This window comes from Hemiscyllium ocellatum, unplaced genomic scaffold (assembly GCF_020745735.1).
Source record: "Hemiscyllium ocellatum isolate sHemOce1 unplaced genomic scaffold, sHemOce1.pat.X.cur. scaffold_1158_pat_ctg1, whole genome shotgun sequence".
Classification (NCBI taxonomy): domain Eukaryota; kingdom Metazoa; phylum Chordata; class Chondrichthyes; order Orectolobiformes; family Hemiscylliidae; genus Hemiscyllium; species Hemiscyllium ocellatum.
In genome coordinates this window covers 52455-77203 of record NW_026867689.1, presented here as the reverse complement: position 1 = coordinate 77203, position 24749 = coordinate 52455, and the positions used below count along the sequence as shown (strand labels likewise).

The 24749-nt window shown below is 45.3% G+C and overlaps 1 long non-coding RNA gene across 4 annotated transcripts in view; it reads right to left on the bottom strand.

Annotated features, from left to right (window-relative positions):
- Nucleotides 1–24434, bottom strand: part of LOC132809370 (uncharacterized) — a 38567-nt gene extending 14133 nt beyond the window's left edge. The window contains exons 1-7 of one of the 4 annotated variants that reach the window (XR_009642274.1): nt 24364–24434; nt 23630–23736; nt 20884–20966; nt 18694–18787; nt 17670–17756; nt 13336–13440; nt 1461–1569 (exon numbers count right to left, since the gene is read on the bottom strand). This is a non-coding gene — a long non-coding RNA (uncharacterized LOC132809370). The other 3 variants (XR_009642275.1, XR_009642277.1, XR_009642276.1) reach the window with 3 other exon arrangements.
- Between the last annotated feature and the right edge of the window lie 315 nt (nt 24435–24749).

The window sequence follows — 24749 nt, the reverse complement described above, 5'->3', positions numbered from 1 at the left end:
CATTCCTTACCTTTCCAAATAGATGGATATCCTGTCCCTCAGAATCCCTTCCAACAATTTGCCTGCCACTGACTTCAGGCTCACTGTTCTCTTGTTCCATGGCCTCTCCTTACCACCTTTTTAAAATAATGGTACCTCACCTGTCGTTATGAACGATACAAATATCACAGGAGAGGCCCAACAATCAGTTCGCTAGATTTCCAGAAAGTTCCAGGATATACCTGATCAGGTTCCAGGGCTTTATCCACCTTGATGCGATTTAAGACATCCAGTCCCACCTCCTCTGTAACATGGACACTTTTCAAGTTATCACTGTTTATTTCTCCAAACTCTCGAGCTTCCATATACTTCTCCAGTAAAAATGACGTGAAATATTTGCATATATTTCACACCCCCTGTGGGTCCATAGGCAGCCTTGTTGACCTTAAAGGGGTCACGTTGTCTGGTCCAGTTAATCTTTTGTCTGTGATATATTTGTTTAATCTCTTTGGATTCTATTCCAGGACATCCCAGAAAGGCCTACTTCACAGACCGTAATTTTCCCCTGACTAGATCAACAATGCCCTCCAACACATACCCTCCACTTCCCGCACCTCCGCCTTTACCCCACCCCTCCAGCCACAATAAATAACATAACCCTGCGATCTTCACCTTCCACCCCACTAATCTCCAGATACAGCACATTAATCTCTGTTATTTCTGCGACCTAAAGTCAGACCCCACCACCAGAGACATATTTCCCTCCCCAACCCTATCGGTGTTCCACAGAGACCATTCCCTCTGCACCTGCCATGTTCGGTCCACACCCTCCCACCAACGCACGCTCCACACCCTTGACCCTCCCTTGCTGCCATGGGAGATGTAAAACATGCGGCCACATCTCCCTCTGACCAAGACCCCATAAGGATCTTTTCACATCAGGCAGAGATTTGCCTGCACATCCCAAAACCTCATCTACTGCATCTAGACACTATGGAAAATTCAACATGGTTCATCCAACTAACCTACACATCTTTGGACTGTGGGAGCAATCTAGAACACCCGAAGGAAACCCTCACAGACACTGGGCAGAATGTACCACCTTGAACACAGATAGTTGCCCGAGGCTGGAATCAAACCCAGCTCCCTGGTGCTGAGGAAGCAGCGCTAACCACTGAGCCACAATACTGTGGGATCTTTGGTGCTGATGCGCTGCCCCACTGATACCTCAGTCACTCACCCTGCCTCATTTCCTAAGAGGCAGTGATGATGGAGTGAAATTATCGCTAGACAGTTAATCCAGAGACCCAAATAACGTTCTGGGGACCCGGGTTTGAATCCCATCACGGCAGATTTTGGAACGTGTATTCAATAAATATCTGGAAAAAATAATCTAGTGACGACAAGGAATCCATTGTCAATTGTTGGAAAAACCATGTGGTTCACTCATGACCTTTAGGGAAGGAAAATGCCATCCTTACCTGGTCTGGTCTGCATGGGACTCCAGACCTAGAGCAACGTGGTTGACTCTTAACTGCCCTCTGGGTAAATGCAGCAATAAATGCTGGCCGAGCCAGTGACAGCCTCATCCTGTGAATGAATAAAGAAAACAGGTCAGGTTTTGTTCCTTCTCTCGTAGGTACATCCTACAAACTGATTCTGAAATGTTCTCGTACACACTGAACAAATACCTTTCCATCCAAGCCCTTAACACTACAGCACTCCGAGGCCATGTTGGGAAAGTTAAAACCCCTTATCATTGCATCCATATTATTCTTACAGATAACTGAGGTCTCCTGGTAAAATTGTGTCTCAATTCCCCGCTGACTATTGGGAGAGAGTCTATAACACAATCCCAGTAAGATGGCATCCCTTTCTTATTTCTCAGTACCAACTAAATAACTTGCCTGGAGGTATTCCCAGGAATATCCTCCCGAATCCAGCCATAATGTTATCCCTAATCAAAGATGCCCCTCCCCCGCTCTGTTTCTCTCTTTCTATCCTTACTATAGCATCTATACCCTGGAACATTAAGCTGCTAGTCCTATCCATCCCTGAGTGATGCCTCTGTAATTGCTGTAATATCCCAGTGCCATGTTCAAAACCATACCCTGAGCCCACCTGCCTGACCTGTCAGGTCTCTTGCACCGAAATAAATGCAGTGCAACTGGTCCGTCTCACCTCATTCTGTGACTTGCTCTTGCCTGCCTTGACAGTCTGACCGGTGAACAGTACCAGCCTCAGACTCACCTCTTTTCTCACTATCTCTTTAGGTTTACCCCGACTCCCTCACTGGTTTAATGCCTCCCGAGTGGCACTAGCAAATCTCCCTGCTCGTCAGGACCCCATGCTTTCCCCTTCCTATGCAATTGGTACCAATGTACAATGTCCTCCCACTGGTTATTTTCCCTTTTGAGAATATTCTGCTCCCTCTGTGAGACACTGGCACCAGGACAGCACCACCCCATTCTGATGTCTCACTGTCAGCTGCAGAAACGGCAGACTGTGCCCCTGACGAAAGAGTCCTCTATCACCATCGATCGTGTGGAACTGGATATACCTCACATTATGTTAGAAGCCAGTCTCAGTCCCAGTAACTTGGCTGTCAGTGCTACTTTCCCCTGAAAGTCTATTACCACTTACATTTGCCAAAACAGTATACTTGTCTGAGATGGGGATAACCACAGGAGACTCCTGCAGTACCTACCTACCCCTCCTAGCTTTACTGGAGGTAACCCATCCACCTGACTGTATCTGCAGTATCTTGCAATCCTGAGACTGCCGCCTATCACACATCCCGTCTCCTGTCAATTCCTCACTGCCTTTAATCACTCCTCCACCAATCCATGCGATCCAATAGGATTTGCAATCACACTTCCTGCAGACATAATCATCAGGATCATCGAAACTCTCCCTAATCTCCCACATCCAACAGGAACAGCACGCCACTCTACAACAGGCCATCTCTCTGCCTTAACAACCTACAGACCAAGACAAAGGCACAGTCTTACTGCTCGATAAATACTGCCCGAGAATAACTTAATGCTTACATTTCATATCTTAAACATTTAATCAAGAGACCATAAGACATTAAAAAGAAATCCTCACCTTACTCACGATTGTAGATTTAATAAAATAAAACTGACTAAGATTGATGTTTGAAGAGACTGAAACTCACTGAGCTGATCCCTGGCTCTGAGTACTTCCAAGGGTGAGGTCTCTCTGAGGGCAGCTGTGAAATGTCACTGTTTCTCTTCTCTGCCCACTCCATTTCCAGAGAGGTTTTTAACTTCACAGCAAGTCAGCTCAGAGAGGTCACTGCTTGGTTTTATTCACTCGGGGTTGCCTTTGCTGCCCAGACCAGTATTCCACCTTCAGAAATTACATGTCCGTGGCATACGATTTTTATTTGGATTCATTTTTGTTTAATAAACTCCCACCCCCCCACCAAAAAAAAGTGAAATATTTCGCCCCCAAACAAATTTCTGTTGATTGACCTTTTGGAGAGGCTGACACATGGACGTTGCAGTATTTTATCTCACATTGTACACGTAGAATGACAGAACATTCTTTTAAACATTGCCAAAGAGGGAGGCAATGGCTTAATGGTATTCCTGCCAGACGAGTGATATGTGCAATGTTCCGAGGATTAGGGTTAGAATCCCAACATGGCTGATGGCGGCATCGGAATTCAATACAATCTAGAGTGAAAAGGCGAATGATGACCATGAAACTATTGTCGATTGTTAGAAAACCCATCTGGTTCACTCATGGTCTGTAGGGAAAGAAACGGTCATCCTCACCTGGTCTGGCCTACATGTGACCCCAGACCCACAGCAATGTGGTTAGCTCTCAACTGCCCTCAGGAAAAATACATTAAAAACTGTTAACAAATACCCCACAGGTATCACTTAAAAACTGGCTGTTCCCATTGGGACCATGGGAATTTCTGAACGGCCTGAACTAAAACTGAGTTTCAGGTTCACCTTCTCCCTGTCTCCCCTCGCTCTGTTTTCATCTAACTCCAAAAGACTCTCATTGAGCCAAGCAGCCCTCACAGTGTAGCCCTGTCATTGTCTGCTCACACCTACACTGCCCTCAGCCTCCTGTACTGTTCCAGTGTATCTCAATGGGAGCTCAGGGACAGGACCTCATCTTTCAATTCAGCCCTTTGTAACCCCAGAGTCAACATGGACCTCAGCAGTTTCTGAATGAACAGACAGTTGTCAGAATCTGGAACATTCCACCTGAAAAGGTACTGGAATTTGAGTCCAAAAGGACTTTTAATGGGAACTTTGCAGGAAATTGAAAATATGAAGTTTACAGGTTAACATCATGAAGTGGGTGATTGGGTCTAATCTGAGTTCTTACAAAGAGACGAGGTGTAATTTGGATAAATCTGGACTCCCTCTCAGGGCAATATCTCCTTCCTCAGCTGCAGGGCCCAGAACAGAGCACACACCCAAAGGGTGATCCAACCACGATTTTGTACATCTTTCCGCTTTACAAAAGCATTGGAGATATTTTCCCACAAACAGAACAAACCTTTCTCCTTCCACAGTTAATTGCCAATGATATTCAGATCCTGATGACTCCATTGACTGTAAAAACTTGCTTTTGAGATCTCAACTTCAATTATTCTGATTTAATATCCTATAAAATGAATTCACAAAACAAAACACAGAGCCAGTGCAGGAAGAATATAAAGGCATACTTTTTTCTTGGTATGTGCTTGATGTGTAAATGCCTCTCTTCAAGTTGCACACCATTCACACCCCCCCCCAATACTAGGAAGGGGACATGTCCATGTGCCTCACTGTACCTTACCCCCAATAAAGATGGCGGCCATATCCCAGGACCTATCACTACCTGAGAGCCGCAGCCATTTTCCCATCTGATGCAAACGCGGGATTAAGAGTTTCTAATTCAGACCTATGAACCGCACAGAGTGTAATTAAAACTTCCCAGTCTAAAGTGACTCATTATCTCCCTGTCTCCGAGGCCACTCTCCCCTTCCCTGTTTGCATCCCCCACATTCACTAACGGCCGAGTCACATGACACTGCACAGGCGGAGTTACTGGTGACGTGTCATCCCACTGGCCACGCCCCTCATTCACTCCCATTGTTTGGATGACCAGCTGGTTCCACTTCGTCCACCAGTCCCACCCCCTTTTCCTATTGGTCCGAAGCTGCCACCAATCAGCTGGACCCCATTGTGAGGTCAGTGGTGGGATCCTCCCCCTGCCTGAATCAAACCCGGAAGGTGGATGGATGGTGTCAATCAGGAACAACAAGAAGGAGGTGCTGGGAAAGCTCAGCAGGTCTGGCAGCATCTGGGAACAGGAATCTGTCCAGTGGCCCTTCCTCAGGACCGATGGGAGCTGGGAACATTAGAATCCTGACAGTGTGGAAACAGGCCATTCGGCCCAAAAAGTCCACAGCGTCCCTCCGAATGGTATCCCACCCAGACCCATTCCCCTACCCTATTACTGTATATTTCTCCTGACTAATGCACCTCACCTACACATCCCTGAGCATTATGGGAAATTTAGCTTGGCCAATTCAACTAACCTGCAGATCTTTGTACTGCAGGAGATAGGGGTTAAAGAGTAAATAATAGGCAAGGACAGAACCCAAAGAGAGACCGGAACATTTGGAAAGAAAGGAGTGGATTACGATCTGGCTGGGAGGGTGCATAGCTGTTAATGGAGGGGACAGGAACCTGTGTCTGGCAGCGTCTCAGTGGAGGTGGCGGAAATGGCGATCGATGATCTACGTTCTGCTGCAAAAACAGACCCCGAGCTTCCAGCTGCCTGTCACTTTAACACACGAGCCTGTTCCCTGGCCAACATCCCTGTCTCGTGCTTACTGCAGTGTTCCAGTAAAGCCTGAACATAACAAATGGCCCCGTATTTCAAGGACTGCAATTTTCTCTCCCACGTTGTCAATATCATTGAAAGTGTCTCCTCCACTTCCGGCATCTTTGCCTTTGAAACCCACACATCCAACTGCAAGGATAGAACCCTCCCTAAGTCCTTACCTTCCACCCAGATACAACACATCATCCTCTGCCATTTCCACCACTTACAATCGGACCCCACCACCAGAATTTTAAGGAGTTTGACAGGATAAATTGTGAGAGGATGTTTCCCATCATGGGGGAGTCTGAAACCAGATTCTGGGTCAGTCACGGAATCAAGAGTTCCGCTTCAGATTCATCAAGTTTAAAGGTGACACAGACGCGGGTAAGGGGCTTCAGTAGCAATGGAGCTGGGGTGAGGAGGAGACAAACAACGTTTCAGAGATTGGAATTCCTGGTGTTAGTGATTGTGTAGATGCCTGATCAGAAGGTCACCTTGCGGTTACAGATATGAGAGCAATATTACGAAGAGTGTAATTCTGCCTCAGAGTTCCCAGGGAGAGGGAGAGGCTCAGCAGTAAGGGAAAGGAATTTGTAAGGCAACGGGTTTAACCATTATAATGTTTCATTGGAGGAAACTGCAGCTAATTGAGTAGTGGGAATGTGGTAAGCAGTTTGATAACTGAGTAACAGTGGAGTAATGGAGAGGGATGATGGGGAGGGAGAGCTCTGCAACAATTACTGACTGAGCTGGTCTGGTCCTAAAGGATATAGCTGCTCAACTGAGTCTGCATCAGGTGGTGAGGGAACCAACAACAGGGAAAAACATACTTGATCTCATTGTTATGAATTGACCAGCTGCAGATACATCTGTCCATGACAGTATCGGTAAGAGCGGCCATCACACACTCCTTTTGGAGACAAAGTCTTGCCTTAAAGTTAAGAAAAATCTCCATTGTGTTGAGTGGCACCATCACTATTCTAAATGGGATAGAATTTGAAGAGATGTTAGATCTTAAACCGGGTACCTCTGAGGCACTGTGGGACATCAACAGCAGCAGAACTGTACTCCAGCACAATCTGTAATCTCATGGGTTTGTACATCCCGCTCTCACCCATCACAATGGACAGGAAAGGACGGCATGCCAAGAGCAGCACCAGGCATACCTAAAAATGAAGTGCCAACCTGGTGAAGCTACCAAACAGGACCATCTGCATATCAAACAGCATCAGCAGCAAGCAATAGAGTTAAGTGATTCTACATCCAATGGATCAGATCAGAGCTCTGCAGTTCTGCCACACCCAGTTGTGAACGGTGATGGACAATTAAACAACTCACTGGAGGAAGCATCACAGATATCCCCACCCTTACTGATGGACGGGCCTCACATATACAAGCACCAGATACGACAACAGCATTTGCTCCAGAACTTGCCACACACCAAGCCAAGTACCGCTCCAGCACTGGCATCGAACAACAATGTAGAACAGGCATGTTCAACACAAAAACTCAGGGCAATCCAATCCAGGAAATTTCCCTCTATGAGTCCACACTCGATCAGCAGTAAAGTGATTGAAGATGTTATCAACAGGGCTACCAAGCAGCAGCTGCTCAGCGACACTCATTTTAGGCTCCACCAGGGCCACTCAGCTCCCGATTGTGTTACCGCCTGATTCACAAACTGACAACCAGCTGAATGCCAGAGGGGAGGTGAGGGGGACAGCCCAGTCCCACTCCAACACCACTATTTCTAGCTGATTCTACCCTCATCTCAGCTCATATACTCTCATCCACCTTGTGTTATCTCCAGGCTTCAGTAGCTAAACACACTCCTGGCCAGCTTCCCACATTCGACCTCCCTGTCATCTCAAGAAAAACTAAATGTCTGCTACCCTAGTACTCCTTTGTACCAAAACTTGTTGAACCTTCAAAAAGCTCCTATTCATAATCAACAACATAGAGGCACAGAGATGTACAGCATGGAAACAGACCCTTCAATCCAACCCGTCCATGCCGACCAGATATCCCAACCCAATCTAGTCTCTTCTGCCAGCATCCGGCCCACATCCCTCAATTTAAAATTCCCACCCTTGATGTAATTCCTGGGTGTGACCATCCCTAGCTCGCTGTATCTCACACCCTTTGAGACCTTGACAACCCATTCTGTTCGAGACTCCCAATGATCTGTTAATTCATTACCTCACCTGTGTGGCTGCTTTTACAGTTGCCAAAGCAACAAGGTCAGAAATTCGCAGCCAAAGCCTCACAGGTCTGCTTTCCTCCTTTAAGACATTCCTCAAAACCTGCTGATTTGGCAATGCTTTTGGTCACCTGACCTAAGAGCATCAGTCTCTGCCCTTATGTCTAAAGTTCCCAATAATATTTCTGTGAAATTATAAGCAGGATAATGAAACTACAAACTGTTCTTGATTTGGACATTATCTTCAAATCATCACTGTTGCTGTAATGAATGTCTCTTACCCAACCACATTGTGGGAGCACCTTCACCACACAAACTGCAGCTGTACAAGAAAGTCAAACATCACCCTCTCCCCAGGCAACAGGGCTTTGGCATTAATCACTGGGGTCTGTGGAAGGAGAAACGCAGTCGGTGTTTCAGGGAATGACAATGGTGCAGAATTTGATAGTCAGAAATAGAAGGAAAATACACTTGCTTATTGGAAAAAAAGAATTCTTGACTGTCAAAGATTCTCCAGTAAAATATTAATAAGCAGCATATGGTCAGGGGCTGGGCGGCAGTGAAAAGTTAACTTACTAAAATGTCTGTAAAAATAATAGTAAAATACTAAACAGACCAAAAATACACCCATTGTTCGAGACTGAGGCAGCTAGATATTAACAAAGTGGTCATGAGGGAGCCCAGAGATGAAGCAGAACAGTATAAGTTGTTATGATCCCACAGTCATAGAGATGTATAGCACCGACACAGACCCTTCGGTCTAACTCACCCATGCCAACCAGGTATCTGAACCTAATCTATTCCCATTTGCCAGCACTTGGCCCATATCCCTGTAAATGCTTCCTAATCATATCATGTGTCTATTTAGATGCCTTTGACATGTTTTAGTTGTACGAGTCTCCACCACTTCCTCTGGCAGCTCATTCCACCCACTGCATGAAAGAGTTGTCCTTTAGGCCTCTTTGAAATTTTATCCGTTCACCCTAAAGCAACGCCCTCTACTTCTGGACACCACCACTCCAGGAAAACACCTTGTTCATTTACTCTATTCATGCCCCTCATGATTGTATAAACCCCCATAACATCACCGCTCAGCCTATGGTACTCCAGGGAAAACAGCCCCAGCCTTTTATGCCTCACACTACAGCTCAAATCCTTCAACCCTAACAACATCCTTGTAAGTCTTTTTTGAAACCTTTCAAGTTTCACAGCACCCTTCTGGTCGGAGGCAGGCCAGAACTGCACACAATATTCCAAAAGTGGCCTAACGCATGCCCTGTACAGCAACATGACCTCCCACATCCTATACTCAATGCTCGAACCAATAAAGGAAAATGTACTGAACACCTTCATCATCCTATCTACCTGTAACTTGACTTGCAAGGACTATGAACCCGCAGTCCAAGGTCTCTTTGTTCCACAAACATCTCCAGGGCCTTGCCAGTGTATAAGTCCTGCCCTGATTTGCTTTTCCAAAATGCAGCACCTCACATTTATCTAAATTATACCCCATCTGATCAATATCTCATTGTAATCTGAGGTAACCTTCTTCATTATCCACAATACCTCCAATTTTGTATGACCTGCAAACTCATTTATGATATCAAATCATTTAAATGAATAGTGAAACAAATCCAGAAATAAACATCCATTTCTCTGAGTTTGAATGTGCTCTGTGCAAATCCTGCCCAATGACTCTGTACCAGAGAAAGGCTGCACATGCGCCTGGCTGCACCTTACCCCCTACAAAGTTGGCGGCTCCACACGTGGCCAGTGAATTCTTGCCCCGAATAAAGATGGCGGCGTGCACCCATGCCTGCAGCCACACTGAGGCAATTCCCCGTTTACCTGAAAACACGAGACTGGGATGTTCATATTTGTGTTTGCCGATGTGCACATTGTGTTTGTAAAACCTCTCCACTCACACAGAACCTCTCTCACCTCCTGCTGTTCCACAGACAGCCTTGATGTTTGCGGGTACCTAGTCTCTGCCTGGTTACTCATTTGTCCTTAGTGTATTTGTACAATCACTTTGGATTCTCCTTAAACCCATTTCCTAAAGCTATCTCATGTCCCCTTTTTGCTCCTCCTGGTTTACCTCGAGTATACTCCTACTGCCCCTATACTCCTCTCGGGATTCACACAAACCCAGCTCTCTGTACCTGCCATATGCCTCCTTCCTTTTCTTGACCAGGTCCTCAATTTCATTCGACAGGCAGCATTCCCTACACCTCCCAGCCTTGGCCTTAACAGGAACATACTGTCTATATACTCTCATTCTGGCAGGCCTGTGGAGGCAATGGCAAATGAGGACAGAGAAACAATCACTCCCAGTAAAGAGGCAATGTTGGGAAAGATAACAGCCTCAAGGTAGCTGGGTCTCCTGGCCCTGATGGAATGCATCCCAGGGACTAAAGAAGATGGCGGGGGGGGGGGGGGGGGGGGGGGTGATAACAAATAGACTCGTGATAATTCACTAAAATTTGTTGGATTCTGGGATGGTTTGGACAGACTGGAAGCTGTTAATGTGGTGCCACTATTTTTCAAAAAGGACCCGTTAGCTTAACTTCTGTCGTGGAGAAAATGCTTGAATCTCTCAAGGAAGTAGTGGTGAGGTATCTGGGTAGAAATTGTCTCATGTCGCAGACACAGCATGGATTCATGAAAGGCAGGTCACGTTTAATGGATTTACTGGAATTATTTGAGGATACAATGAGCGCGTTGGACAAGGGGGAACCGGTGGATGTGGTGTACCTGGATTTCCAGAAGGTATTCGATAAGTTGCCACACAAAAGGCTGCTGTATAAGGTAAAGATGCACAGCATTATGGGTAATTATCATTGATACAGGATCGGTTCACCAACATAATAAAGACTGGGGACAAAGGGGTGTTTGGATTAGTGTTGGCACTACAACTGTTCGCAATTTACACAGATGTTTTGGAGTTGAGGACCAAGTGTACTGTGTCAGAGTTCACATTTGATACGAAGATGAGGTAGAGCAATGTGTGCGGAGGCCACTAAGTCTGCACAGGGATACAGAGAGGTTACCTGAGTGGCTAAGGGTCTGGCAGATGGAGTTCAATGTTGGGATACGTGAGGTCATCCATTTTGGTCGGACTAACAGGAAACTGGATGATGAAATGGTGAAAACATGCAGCAGGCTGCTGTACAGAGGGAGCTGGGTGTCCTTGTGCATGAATCACAGGAAGCTGGTTTGCAGGTACAGCAGGTAATTAAGGCAGTGAAGGGAACATTGTCCTTCATTGCTAGAGGGATGGTTATGCTGCAGCTGTACAGGGTGTTGGGGAGGCCACACCTGGAGTACTGTGTACAGGTTTGATCCCCTTACATTAGCAAGGATGGACTGGCACGAGAGGGAGTGCAGAGGAGGGTCACTAGTTGGAGTTGGGAGTTGAGAGGGTTGGCGTATGTGGAGAGATTGAGAAAACTGGTTCTACAGTCATTGTAATTTAGAAGAATGGGAGGTTGGAGAGGAAACAAATAAAATTATGAAGGGAGTAGTTAAGACAGAAGCAGGGAGGCTATTTCCACTGGGAGCAGGTCAAACTACAGAGGATTACCTCAAAATAAGGAGGAACAGATTTAGGACTGAGATCAGGAGGAGTTTCTTCAGCTAAAGGGTTGTGAATCTGTGGAATTCCCTGCCGAGTGCAGCATTTGACTTTATCAACTTGAATTCCTTTAAGGCAAAATGTAGATTTGTGAACAGGAAAGGAATGAAGGGTTATGGTGGGAGAGCAGGAATGTGGAGCTGAGGCCATGAAAAGATCAGCCCTGATCTTATTGAATGGCAGAGCAGGCTGGAGGGGCCAGATGAAAGTTCTTGCCTTGTGCCATCAAAATTGGCCTTTGTCCAATTCAGAACCTTAACTTGTAGATCTGGTCTAATATTTTCTGTAACTATTTTAAAACTAGTAGAATTATCAGAGAATCCCAACAGTTGGAAGCAGGTCATTCAGCCCATCACATTGATACTGACCCTGAGAGCCTCCTAACCTCCCCCTGTAACATTGCATTTCCCAGGGCCACCCAACCTGCACATCCCAGAACATTATGGACAATTCATTCTGGATTATTCACCAAACCTGCACATCTTTGGACTGTGGGAGGAAACCAGAGGACCCAGATGAAACCCATGCAGAAAACCCCAATAAGGTGATCATCCCTTTCTTATTTCCCAGTTCCACCTAAATAACCTCACTGGGCATACTCCGAGGAATATCCTCCCTAAGCAAAAACATAATGCTATCCCGAATCAAAAATGCCAGTCCCCCTCCTCTCCTGTCCCGCTTTCTATTCTTCCTATAGCATCTATACCCTGGAACATTAAGGTCCCAGTCATATCCATCCCTGAGTGATGCCTTTGTAATTGCTATAATATCCCAGTATCATGTTCGAAACCATACCCTCAGTTCATCTGCCTTCCCTGTCAGGCCTATTGCATTGAATTAAATGCAGGGCAACTGCTCGGTTCTACCTCCTTCTGTGCCTTGCCCTTGCCTGCCTTGACTATTTGACTTCTGAACTGTACCAGCCTCAGACTTACCTCTTTTCTCACCATCTTCTTGGGTTCACACCCACTCCCTCACTGGTTTAATGCCTCCCGAGTATCACTAGCAAATCTCCATGTCTGAATATTAGATACCTTCCAATTCAGGTACAATCCATCCTTCTTATGCAGGTCAACTCTACTCCAGAGGAGATCACAATGATCCAAAAATGTGAATCCTTTTCCCCTGCACCAGCTCCTTAGCCACTCATCCATCTCCTCCTCCTCTGTAATATGGACATTTTTCAAGATGTCACCATTTATTTCCCCACATTCTATATCTCCCATGTACTTCTTCACAGTAAACACTGATGCAAAATACTTGTTCGCCTATCCCGCCCATTGCCTGCAGCTCCACACAATGGCTGCCTTGCTGATCTTTGAGGGTCTCTATTTTCTTGCTAGTTAGCGTTTTGCTCTTCATGTATTTACAAATGCCCTTCGGATTATCTTTAACCCTATTCACCAGAGCTATCTCACGTCCCTTTTTTGCCTCCTGATTTCCCTCTTAATTATACTCCTACTGCCTTTATACTCAATTTTTTTGGATTGGAATAAATGCAAAATATAACAACCTGACGAAACAAATGAGGGCAGACTTACATTCAATAAAAATAGGGCCTTGAGTAGTGATATGGGAACAAAGAGACCAAGGGCTTCACATCTTTGAAGTTTGTGTTACATGTAGACAGGGTGGTTAAGAAGGTGCTCAGCACACTGACCTTCATTGCTCAGACCTTGGAGTACAGGAGTTGGGACGTTATGTTGAGGATGTGCAGGACGTTGGGGAGGCCACTTCTGGAATACTCTGTCCAGTTCTGGTTGTGCTGTTATAAGAAGGATATTATTAAATTGGAGCAGGTTCAGAAGAGATTTACCAGCATGTTGCCATGAATGGAGGGATTGTGTTCTAAGGAGAGGCTGGATAGGCTGGGAATTTTTTCACTGGCGTGCACGAGGCTGAGGGGTGACCTTATTAGAGGTTTATAAAATTAGAAAGAGTGTAGACAGGGTGAATAGCCGGGGGAGAGGGGGATTCAAAACTCGGGTGCATTCATTTTGAGAAGAAATAAGAAAGATTTGAGAAAAGACATTAAGGTTTTAAAAAAAAAACGTGTGGAATGAACTTCCAGAGGAAGTGGTAGCTGTGAATACAGTTACAATATTGAAAAGACATTCAGATAAGTACATAAATAGGAAATAGTTGGATGGATGTGGACCAAGCGGAGGCAGGTACAATTAGTTCAGTTTGGAATTATGGTCGGCATGGACTGGTTGGCCCACAGGGCCTGTTTCCTTGCTGGATAACATTATGACTCCAATTCTCACAAACTCCAAATTCCGCCATTCACAACTCTCCCGATCACTGTCACCTCATCCAGCCTCACAACTCTTCCTTATTTATATAATTCCTCACCAGCCACAGAACGCTCCCTATCTCATGTCCTCCAGTTTCTCAAATCTCTGCGATATGTGCCTTTCTTTAGTTCCAGCCTTGAGGATGTCCTTATTCACTCCGATTGGTTGGAGGACAAACTGGTACGATCTGGTCCTCCAGTACTGCCCTCTGCCCCCTATTGGCCTGCGCTGACATCAACCATCCGGGGCCACACGGTGAGGCAAGTGGTGGGATCCTCCCTCTCTCTGCCATGGGATGAGCTTCATCATTCACAGTCAATGGGGCAGTATCACAGAGCACAGGGGCTGGGGGCTATTCAGCCCATTGGGGCTGTACTCTCTCCCTCTGGAGATGCTCCAATTCCCTTCCCATTTGCCCGTTGCCCCCCAAATCTTTCCTTAAAAAGTAAAATTCCAAATCTGTTTATGAATAACTGCTGAGTCGGTGTCCAGCTGCTATTCAGACTGTTCCAGATGCTCAGAACTCACTGAATAAAATAATGTTCACATATTCACATTGGCAAACAATTACCTGAAAATAGTTACTAAAATTGTGACATTGTTAACAATTCCCCTCTCTCTGCAAATTTAATATTCTAGAAACAAATGTGCACCTGGTCAAAATCACTGCTTAACCTTCTCAGCTCCAAGGACAATTACCTGTGCTTCTGCTAGCTCTCCACAAAAGAGGAACACATTTTATGTTCATTTATTAGTGTCATAGAGATGTACAGCACAGAAACAGACCTTTGGTCCAATTTGTCCATGCCAACTAGGAATCCTTAACAAATGGAGCCCCATTTGCCAGCAATTGGTCTGTTTCATTGGAAACTCTCCGTATTCATGTACCCAATCGGATGCCTTTCAAATGTTGTAATTGTATCAGCCTCCACTACATCATCTGGCAGCTCAGTCCACACACACACCACACACAGCTTGAAAACTTTGCACCTGAGATCCGTTTTAAATCTTTGCCCTCTCAACTTAAGCCCATTTGATCTTATTTTGAACCCACTTAACTGGGAGGAAAAGACCCTGGCTGTTCACTTTGTTCATGTTCTTCATGATTTTATAAATCTCCATGAAGTCACCTCTCAGTCTTTGACTCTCCAGGGAAATTAACCCTGGCCTATTCAGCCTCTCCCTGTAGCCCAAATCCTCCAACCCTAGCAAAGTCTTTGTAAATCTTGTCGGGACTCTTTCAGGATTCATAACATCCTTTCCAGAACAGGGTAATTCAAACTTAAAACAGAGTTCCTGAAATGGCGTAATCAATGTCCTGTCCAACCACAATTTGATGTCCCAGCTTCTGTACTCAATGCATTGAACAATAAATATAAGCATACCAAGCATCACCTTCACTAGTCTGCCTATCTGCGAATCTACTTTCAAGGAACAATGAACCTGCACTCTATGGTCTCTATGTACAGCAACATTCCCAAGGACTTTACCATTAAGCGTACAAGTCCTGCTCTCTTTTGCCTTTCCAAAATACAACAGCTTACATTTGTCTAAATTGAATCCAGTCTGCCATTTCACCCTAATGGCCCATCTGGTCAAGATCCTGTTACATTCTGAACTAACCTTTTTCACTGTCCACTACACCTCCAATTTTGGTGTCTTCTGTAAACCCACTGACCATACCTCATATATTCACATCCAAGTCAATTATTTAAGGACCCAATATCCATTCCTGTAGCAAACTGCTGCTCACAGGCCTCCAGTCCGCAAAGAAACCCTCCATCACCACCCTATGCCTCCTACCTTCAAGCTAGTTTTGTATCTAAATGGCTAGTTCTCCCAACATTTCATGTTATCTAACCTTGCTAACCAGTCTGCTTTGTGGACATCATTCAGTGTCCATATAGACAACGTCCACAGTCTGTCTTCATCAATCATCTTTGTCACATCTTCAAAAAAACTCAATCAAGTTAGAGAGAAAGAGAGAATTTCCCACACACAAAGCTATGTTAACTATCCCTAATCAATCCTTGTCTTTCCAAATACATGTAAATCCTGTCCCTCAGAATCCCTTCCAACAACTTACCTACCACTGACGTTAGGTTGACTGTTCTCTTGTTCCCTAGCCTTTCCTTACCACCTTTTTTAAATAGTGGCACCCATCTTCCAGCATCTCATCCGTCACAAACAATGATATAAGTACCTCAGGGAGGGGCACTGCCATCACCTTCCTAGCTTTCCACAAATTTCTGGGATACACCTGATCAGGTCTCAGGGATTTATCCACCTTGCTACTTTTTAAGACATCCAGTACTTCCTCCTCTATAATATAGACACTTTTCATGTTATCACTATTTATTTCTCCAAATTCTCTAGAATAGAATAGCATAGTATCTCTCCCACCTCCTGTTGTTCCATAGATGGCCTTGTTGAACTTTAAGGGGTCCTATTCTCTGTCTGGTTTTTATTTTATCGTTAATGTATTTGTAGAATCTCTTTGGATTCTCCTTCAACTATTTCCTCGAGATATTTCAAGTCCTCTCTTTGCTCTCCTGATTACCCTCGAGTACATTCCTGTAAAAACGTGATCCTGTACTCCCAATTCCTCCGCCTCTGCCATATCTGCTTCCAGGAGAAGCAATTCCACTCCAGGACATCCCAGAAAGGTTTACTCTTTCAAGGACCACATTTCCCTCCCACTTGATCAACAATGCACTCCAACGCATATCCTCCACTTCCTGTATCTCTGCCCTCCCCCCACCCCTCCAACCATAATAAGAATATAATGTTGCTGTGGTTCTGTTCGCCGAGCTGGGAGTTTTTGTTGCAAACGTTTCGTCCCCTTTCTAGGTGACATCCTCAGTGCTTGGGAGCCTCCTGTGAAGCGCTTCTGTCATGTTTCCTTCGGCATTTATAGTGGCGTGTCTCTGCTGCTTCTGGATGTCAGTTGCTGTCTGCTGCAATGGCCGGTATATTGGGTCCAGGTCGATGTGTTTGTTGATAGAATCAGTGGATGAGTGCCATGCCTCTAGGAATTCCCTGGAGGAATTGTCTTTAGGACCCAATATACCAGCCACTGCAGCGGACAGCAACTGACAACCGGAAGCGGCAGAGACAAGCCACTATAAATGCCGAAGGAAACACGACAGAAGCGCTTCACAGGAGGCTCCCAAGCACTGAGGATGTCACCTAGAAAGGGGACGAAACGTTTGCAACAAAAACTCCCAGCTCGGCGAACAGAACCACAACAACGAGCACCCAAGCTACAAATCTTCTCCCAAACTTTGAATAAGAATATAATCCCCCGGTCCTCACCGGCCACCCAATAATCTCCATTAACCTCTGCTATGTCTGCTACCTACAGTCAGACCCCACCACCAGGGATGTATTTCCCTCCCCAGCGCTTTCTATATGCCGCAGAGACCATGGGATCTTTGGTGCTGATGTGATGCCCCACAGATACCTCAGTCACTCACCCCTGCCAAATGGCCTAGTGAGATTATCACTAGATGGATGATCCAGATAACGTTCTGGGGTCCAGGGTTTGGATCCAGTCACAGCAGGCAGTTGAATGTGAATTCAATAAAAATTTGGAATTAAGATTCTATTAAAGACCATGAATCCATTGTTGATTATTGTAAAAAAAGCCTCATCAGATTTGCTAATATCCTTCAGGGAAGGAATCTTCCATCCTTACCTGGTCTGGCCTACATGTGACTCCAGACCCACAGCAATGTGGTTGACTCTTTACTGCCCTTTGGGCCCAGTCAGTGACACCCTCATCCTGTGAATGAATAACAAAGAAGGTCAAGTCTTGTACACAACCATACTATTCTTACAGATAAGTGATCTCTTAGCAAATTTACTTCTCAACTCCCTGCTGACTATTGGGGAAGGGGGGGGGGGGGCAATAGTACCATCCCAATAAGGAGATCATCCCTTTCTTATTCCTCAGTTCCACCTGTATAACCTGCCTGGATGTATTCCCAGGAATACTCTCTTGAAGCCCAGCTGTAAAGTTATCCCTAATCAAAAATACCTCTGCTCCTGCTCTGTTGCCCCCTTTCTATCTTTGCTATAGCATCTATACCCTGGAACATGAAGCTGCTGGTCCTATCCATCATTAAGTCATGCCTCTGTAATTGCTGTAATATCCCAGTGCCATGTTCAAAACCATACCCTGAGCTCCTCTGCCCGGCCTATCGGGCCTCCTGCATTGAAATAAATGCAGTGTAACTGCTCATTCTGTGCCTCGCCCTGGTCTACCTTGACTGTTTGACGTCTGACTTAGCTCTTCCCTCACTCTCTCTCTCTGGGTTTACCCACATTCCTTCACTGGCTTAATGCCTCCTGAATAGCACTAGCAACTGTTCCCTTCCAGTGCCAGTACAATCCATCCTTCTGATGGAGGTCAATTCTACACCACAAGAGATTCCAATGATCCAATAAAGTGAACTCTTCTATCCCTATGTCATTGATACCAATCAGCAACAGCCTCCCCTCAAAATGGTTATTCTCCCCTTTAAGAATATTCTGCTCCGTCTCTGAGACATCCTTATACAAAAATTACACATTCGAATAATAAACCTTACACTCATCAGGTCATCATAAAAGGATTACATGACACATTGAGGGTTTGGGGAGACCTTTTGAGAGAATGCGATGATTCAAAGGAGAATTTTTAAGCAGCAAATGGGATTGATCTGGAACACAATACTCACACACACACACACAATGCAAATATCCAGATCCTGATGTATTGAGTAATTCAGAGTTTGGCAGAATATTTACTGAGATTACCATCTGAATGTCCACCTGTAATACCCTGCAATACAAGTTTATAAAATCTGTCACTATCAGTTCAAGTGAGAAACTCACACCATTCCCTCCTCGTGGCCCAGGATTACTGTACATATTACCCCTTGAGGACATCAGCAGTCAATTCAAGGGGAAATCTGTGGGTTTCTAGGAGATTCCGCCCTGGGATCTCATGTGACTGAACACAGCAGTTCTTTGGCACATTGGAGAAAATGATCCAAGCGTCAGTGAGATATGGGAAACAGGAATTTCTTTCTTTTCTTTCATTCCGTGCTGCTGCTCTGCCTCATCAATGACATGGGTGTGAAAGGCAACGATGGGCAAGTTGTCTCCATCCTGACCAATGGGTAGGAAGATCCTCTCAATCACTCCAAAGTGTATCCCGAAAAAGATAGAAACTCTGTCTGCTTCCCACTGCGCAGTGCTCCCAGTAAATATTTGGAAGAATGGGAAGGGGGGATATCTCCTAGAAAAGGCATAACTGTTAAGGTCGAAGAGGATTATGAAAAGAGAGAGATGCACAGGAGAAGGGGGCAACAAGTTGCCAGATGGGGATTAACTTGTGAAAATGGGAAGTTGCTCATTTTGTAAGAGATAATAAAAGAACAAAGTACTATTTAAATGGTAGAACGCTGCACCACAAAGGGACCAGGGGTAATTGTTCAGGAAACACAGAAAGCTACCACAGTTACAACAGGGAATCAGGAAGGGGAATGGAATGTTTTGTTTCAAAGGTTTTCAGTATTAGAGTTTGGAGTATATTCCTGAGAGTAACGTGTGGAAGTGCTGGTGAGACCACCGTATCTGCAGTATGGAGAGCAGTTTTGGTCCCTTTAGATAAGGAAATGTGTCACTTTATTGGAGGCATTTCAGGGAAGAATCAATGAGATGATCCCTGGTTTGGAGGGATTATCTTTTAAATAAAGGCTGAAAAGGTTGGGACTCTACTCACTGGATTTTGGAGAAAGAGGTGATCGCACTGAGACAGATGGGATTCTTAAGGGGTTTGACAGGATAAATACAGAGAGGATGTGTCGGAGGGTAAATACTGGGAGGGGAGTCTGAAACCAGATTCTGAGTCACGGAATCAAGGGTTCTGTTTTGGATTCAAGTTTAAGGCGACACAGACACGGGTAAGGGGTTTCAGTAGCAATGGAGCTGGGGTGAGGTGGAGAAAAGCAACGTTTAAGAGATTGGAATTCCTGGTGTTTGTGATTGCGTGGATGTCTGACCAGAAGGTCACCTTGGGGTCAGATATAACAGCAATATTGTGAAGAGAGTCATCCTGCCTCAGAGTTCCCAGTAGGAGGGAGGGGCTCAGCAGAAAGGTAAAGGTAAGGCAATGGGTTTAACCGTGTCAATGTTTCATTGGAGGAAATTGCACCTAATCGAGTAGTGGGAGGGTGGTAAGCAGTTTGATAACTGAGTAACAGTGGAGTAATGGAGAGGGATGATGGGGAGGGAGAGCTGGGCATTGTCAGTGTACATGTCAAACCTAACACAGTGTTTTTGGATGAAATCACCTCCTGGTACTATGTAGGTGAGATACAGGAGAGACCAAGGATAAATCGTTGAGGGACACCAAATGCAAGGAATTCAGAAAGGATAGGGAGAGTGGAGATGGAGCAGGACTTTCCAATAACGGTGAGGTCAAATATTAGTTTTTCACAGAATGGGAGAGAAGGACATAACGAAAAATGTCCAACAAACAGAACAAGGAACAGTATCTATGAATTGGCGAGGGGGAGTGATGAGGAGGCAGCGGAGGAAAGAGAGTTGGCAAGTGAGTTTAGCGAGATGAGGATAAAGGGTCAAGTTGAGCTCTGATAAGGCTTGACCCGAGACTGGAGAAAGAAGTAAGTTTAGGACAAAAATCAGGAACACCATGTGAGGCAGTTTGGCTCGGCGGGCTAGTGGGAGGGAGGGAAGCAGCAGAGGCAGCTGATCGGATTATCTCAGCCTTAGTGACAGAGAAACTCCATGTGCTCCTTGCTCTTGTTGTTGGAGGGAAGGATGGAGGAGACAGGATGATGGACAGTGTTTTACAAAGTAACAAAACCAGGGTTAGTGATATTTAAAATGAGTGAACAAACCTAATGTATTTAACTTTTATCCAAAATATTAAAACAAACGACTGAAGTCCTGGTTCGAATCCCATCTTGGCAGATGTTGGAATCTGAATTCAAGAAAAAATAACTGGAATTAGGAATCTCCTGATCTCCATGGAACCATTGTCAATGGTGAAAAAAAACTCCTGCCAACCTGACAGTTGCCCAGCCAGCTACTCACTGTATTAATCACTGCAAAGTCTCAACAAAGGAATGGAACTGGGTGGCCCACTCGGTATCTAACAAGGCACCAGAAAATACAACCACAGAATCAGCCCGCTCGATGGTGCAATGTCCTCCAGACTAACATCTGGAATTTGGTGCCAAAATATGCAGAGCTGTCTCACAGACCAATCAAGGAACAGCCTGACATACTCATACTCACGGAATCAAATCTTACAGACAATGACCAGATACCACCATCACCATCCCTAGATATCGAGAGTGTGTTGCTGGAAAAGCACAACAGTCAGGCAGCATCCGAGGAGAAGGAGAATCGATGTTTCGAGCCTAAGCCCTTCATCAGCCTGACCTGCTGTGCTTTTCCAGCACCACACTCTCGACTCTGATCTCCAGCATCTGCAGTCTTCACTTTCTCCTGAAATCTCTGGATATGTCCTGTCCCACCAGCAGGACAGACCAGGCAGAGGTGGTGGCACAGACAGGGAGGATTTGCCCTGGGAGTGCTCAGCATTGACTCCGGACACCAGGAAATCTCATGGCTCCTGCTGATTACCACGTACCGTCCTCCCTTGGCTGATGAATCACTTCTCCTTCATGTTGAACAACATTTGGAGGAAGCACTGAGGCAATGAAATGGTGTCAAACGTACTCTGGGTACAGGATTTCAATGTCCACAATCGAGACTAGCTCTGCAACAGAATTACTGACTGAGCTGGTCAGGTCCTAAAGGATATAGCTGCTCAACTGAGTCTGCAGTGGGTGGTGAGGGAACCAACAAGAGGGAAAAACATACTAGATCTCATTGTTATGAATTGATCAACTGCAGATACATCTGTCCATGACAGTATCTGCGAGAGCGACCATCACACATTCCTTTTGCAGACAAAGTCTTGCCTTAAAGTTGAGAAAAACCTCCATTGTGTTGAGTGGCACTATCACCGTTCTAAATGGGACAGACTTTGAAGAGATGTAGGATCTCAAACTGGATCTCTCTGAGGCACTGTGGGATATCAACAGCAGCAAAACTGTACTCCAGCACAATTTGTAATCTCGTGAGTTTGTAAGTCCGGCTATCACCCATCACAATAGACAGTAAAGGAGGGCATGCCATGAGCAACACCAGGCATACCTAAAAATGAAGGGCCAAACTGGTGAAGCTACCAAACAGGACCATCTGCATTTCAAACAGCATCAGCAGCAAGCAACAGAGCTAAATGATCCCACAACTAATGGATCAGATCAGAGCTCTGCAGTTCTGCCACACCCAGTTGTGAATGGTAATGGACAATTAAACAACTCATTGCAGGAAGCACCACAGATATCCCCACCCTTACTGATAGAAAGGTCTCACACATCCATGCAAAAGATAAGATGACAGCATTTGCAGCAATTTTCAGCCAGTTGCAAAGTGGGATGATTCATCTCGGCCTTCTCCAGTGTTTCCTAACATCACAGATGTGAGCTTTAAGCCAGTTCAATTTAGTTTGAATAATACCGAGAAATGGTTAAGTAGTGTAAAGGCTGTGGGTCCTGCCAATATTCTGGCAATAATACTGATAGCTTGTGCTCCAGAACTTGCCACCCACCAAACAACGTACCGCTCCAGTACTGGCATCTACTGACAATGTGGAACATTGCCCAGGCATGTACAACACAAAAACACAGGGCAAATCCAACTCAGGAAATTTCCCTCTGTCAGTCCACACTCGATCAGCAGTAAAGTGATGGAAGATGTTATCAACAGGGCTACCAAGCAGCAGCTGCTCAGCAACAGCTGGCTGAGTGACTCTCATTTTAGGCTCCACCAGGGAAACTCAGTTCCCGATATGTTACCGCCTGATTCACAACCTGACAACCAGCTGAATCCCAGAGGCGAGGTGAGAGTGACAGCTCAGTTCCACTCCAACACCACTATTTCTAGCTGATTCCACCCTCACCTCAGCTCATATACTCAAACTCTCATCCATTGTGTGTTATCTCCAGACTTAATTATCCAAACACACTCCTGGCCAGCCTCCCAAATTCAACCTTCCTGTAATCTCAAGGAAAAATTGCAAACTCTATTGCCCATGTGCTCACTTCTTCCCAAACATGTTCATCTGTCAAAAGGATCCTATTCATAAGCAGCAACAATTTAAAATTCTCATTCTTGATTTGATTCCTGGCTGTGATTATCCCTAGCTCCCTGCACCACACATCCTTTGAGACCTCGACAACTCATTTTCTTTGAGACTCCCAACAACTTGTTAACTCATTACTTCAACTGTGTGGCTGATTCTACAGTTGCCAAAGCACCATGACCTGGAATTTGCAGACAAAACCTCACAGGTCTGCTTCCCACCGTTAAGACATCCCTCAAAATCTGCTTTTTGGCAATTGTTTTGGACACCTGACCAAATATCTCTATATATGGCCTTATATCTAAAGTTCTCAATCGTATTTTTGTGAAATTATAAGCATGATGATAAAACTACAAACTATTCTTGATTTGGACATTATCTTCAAATCATCACTGTTGCTGTAATGAATAATCTGTAATGTCTCTTACCCAACCACATTGTGGGAGCACCTTCACCACACAAACTGCAGCTGTACAAGAAAGTCAAACATCACCCTCTCCCCAGGCAACAGGGCTTTGGCATTAATCACTGGGATCTGTGGAAGGAGAAATACACATGATGTTTCAGGGAATGCAAAACGGGTTACAGGGAATGAAAATGGTGCAGAATTTGATAGTCAGAAATGGAAGGAAAATACATTTGCTTATTGGAAAAAGGAATTCTTGTCAAAAATATTCAAGAAAAAAGTAATCTAATGATAGAGCAACACATGGTCAGGGGCTGGGCCACAGTGAAAAACTCATTTACAAATGGTCTATAAAAGTAATAATACAGTATTAAACAGACCAAACATACCCCCATGGTTGGAGACTGAGGAAGCTGGACATTGACAAAGTGGTCCTGAGGGAGCCCAGAGGTGAATCAGAGCAGGATTGGCTGCTGTCATCACAATGTCTCTGTACCAGAGACAGGCTGCACATGCGCCTGGCTGCACCTTGCCCCCTACAAAGATGGCGGCCGCGCACGTGTCCAGTGAATCGTCCCGAATAAAGATGGCGGCGCTCACTCAGGCCTGACGCTGAGGCCATTCCTCATTTTCAGCAAACACGGGGCTGGAACATTCAAACTTGTGTTTTCCGACGTGCACAGCTTGTTTGTAAAACCTCTCCACTCATAACAACACAGTTTTTTCTCCAGTTTCCCTGTTTATTTCTTTCCTTACCGTATTCTTCCTCTCCATAACTTCCCGAGCATTTATTACAGCGACTCTGCGCCGCGCGCGAGGGTGATCACATGGTTCACAATAGCTCCGCCCTTCATTCACTTTGATTGGTTGGAGGACCGACATCCAGCTCTGCCCACTGTCCTTTCATTGGTCCGATGCTGACATCAATCACCCGGAGTCCCTTTGTTGGCTGGAGCATGCGCAGTGTATCCTGCTTTTGCCAATATGTTGGGTCATGTTCCTGCGGGTAACAATGAGCTCTGCAGTAGATTTCCTTTATTCATGGAGGGCATTGCCTTCCTCCTCATGACTGTATAGCTGTGACTGATGAATCAATGCCATCTGAATCTGTACATAAACACCCCATTTTCACAACATCTGAG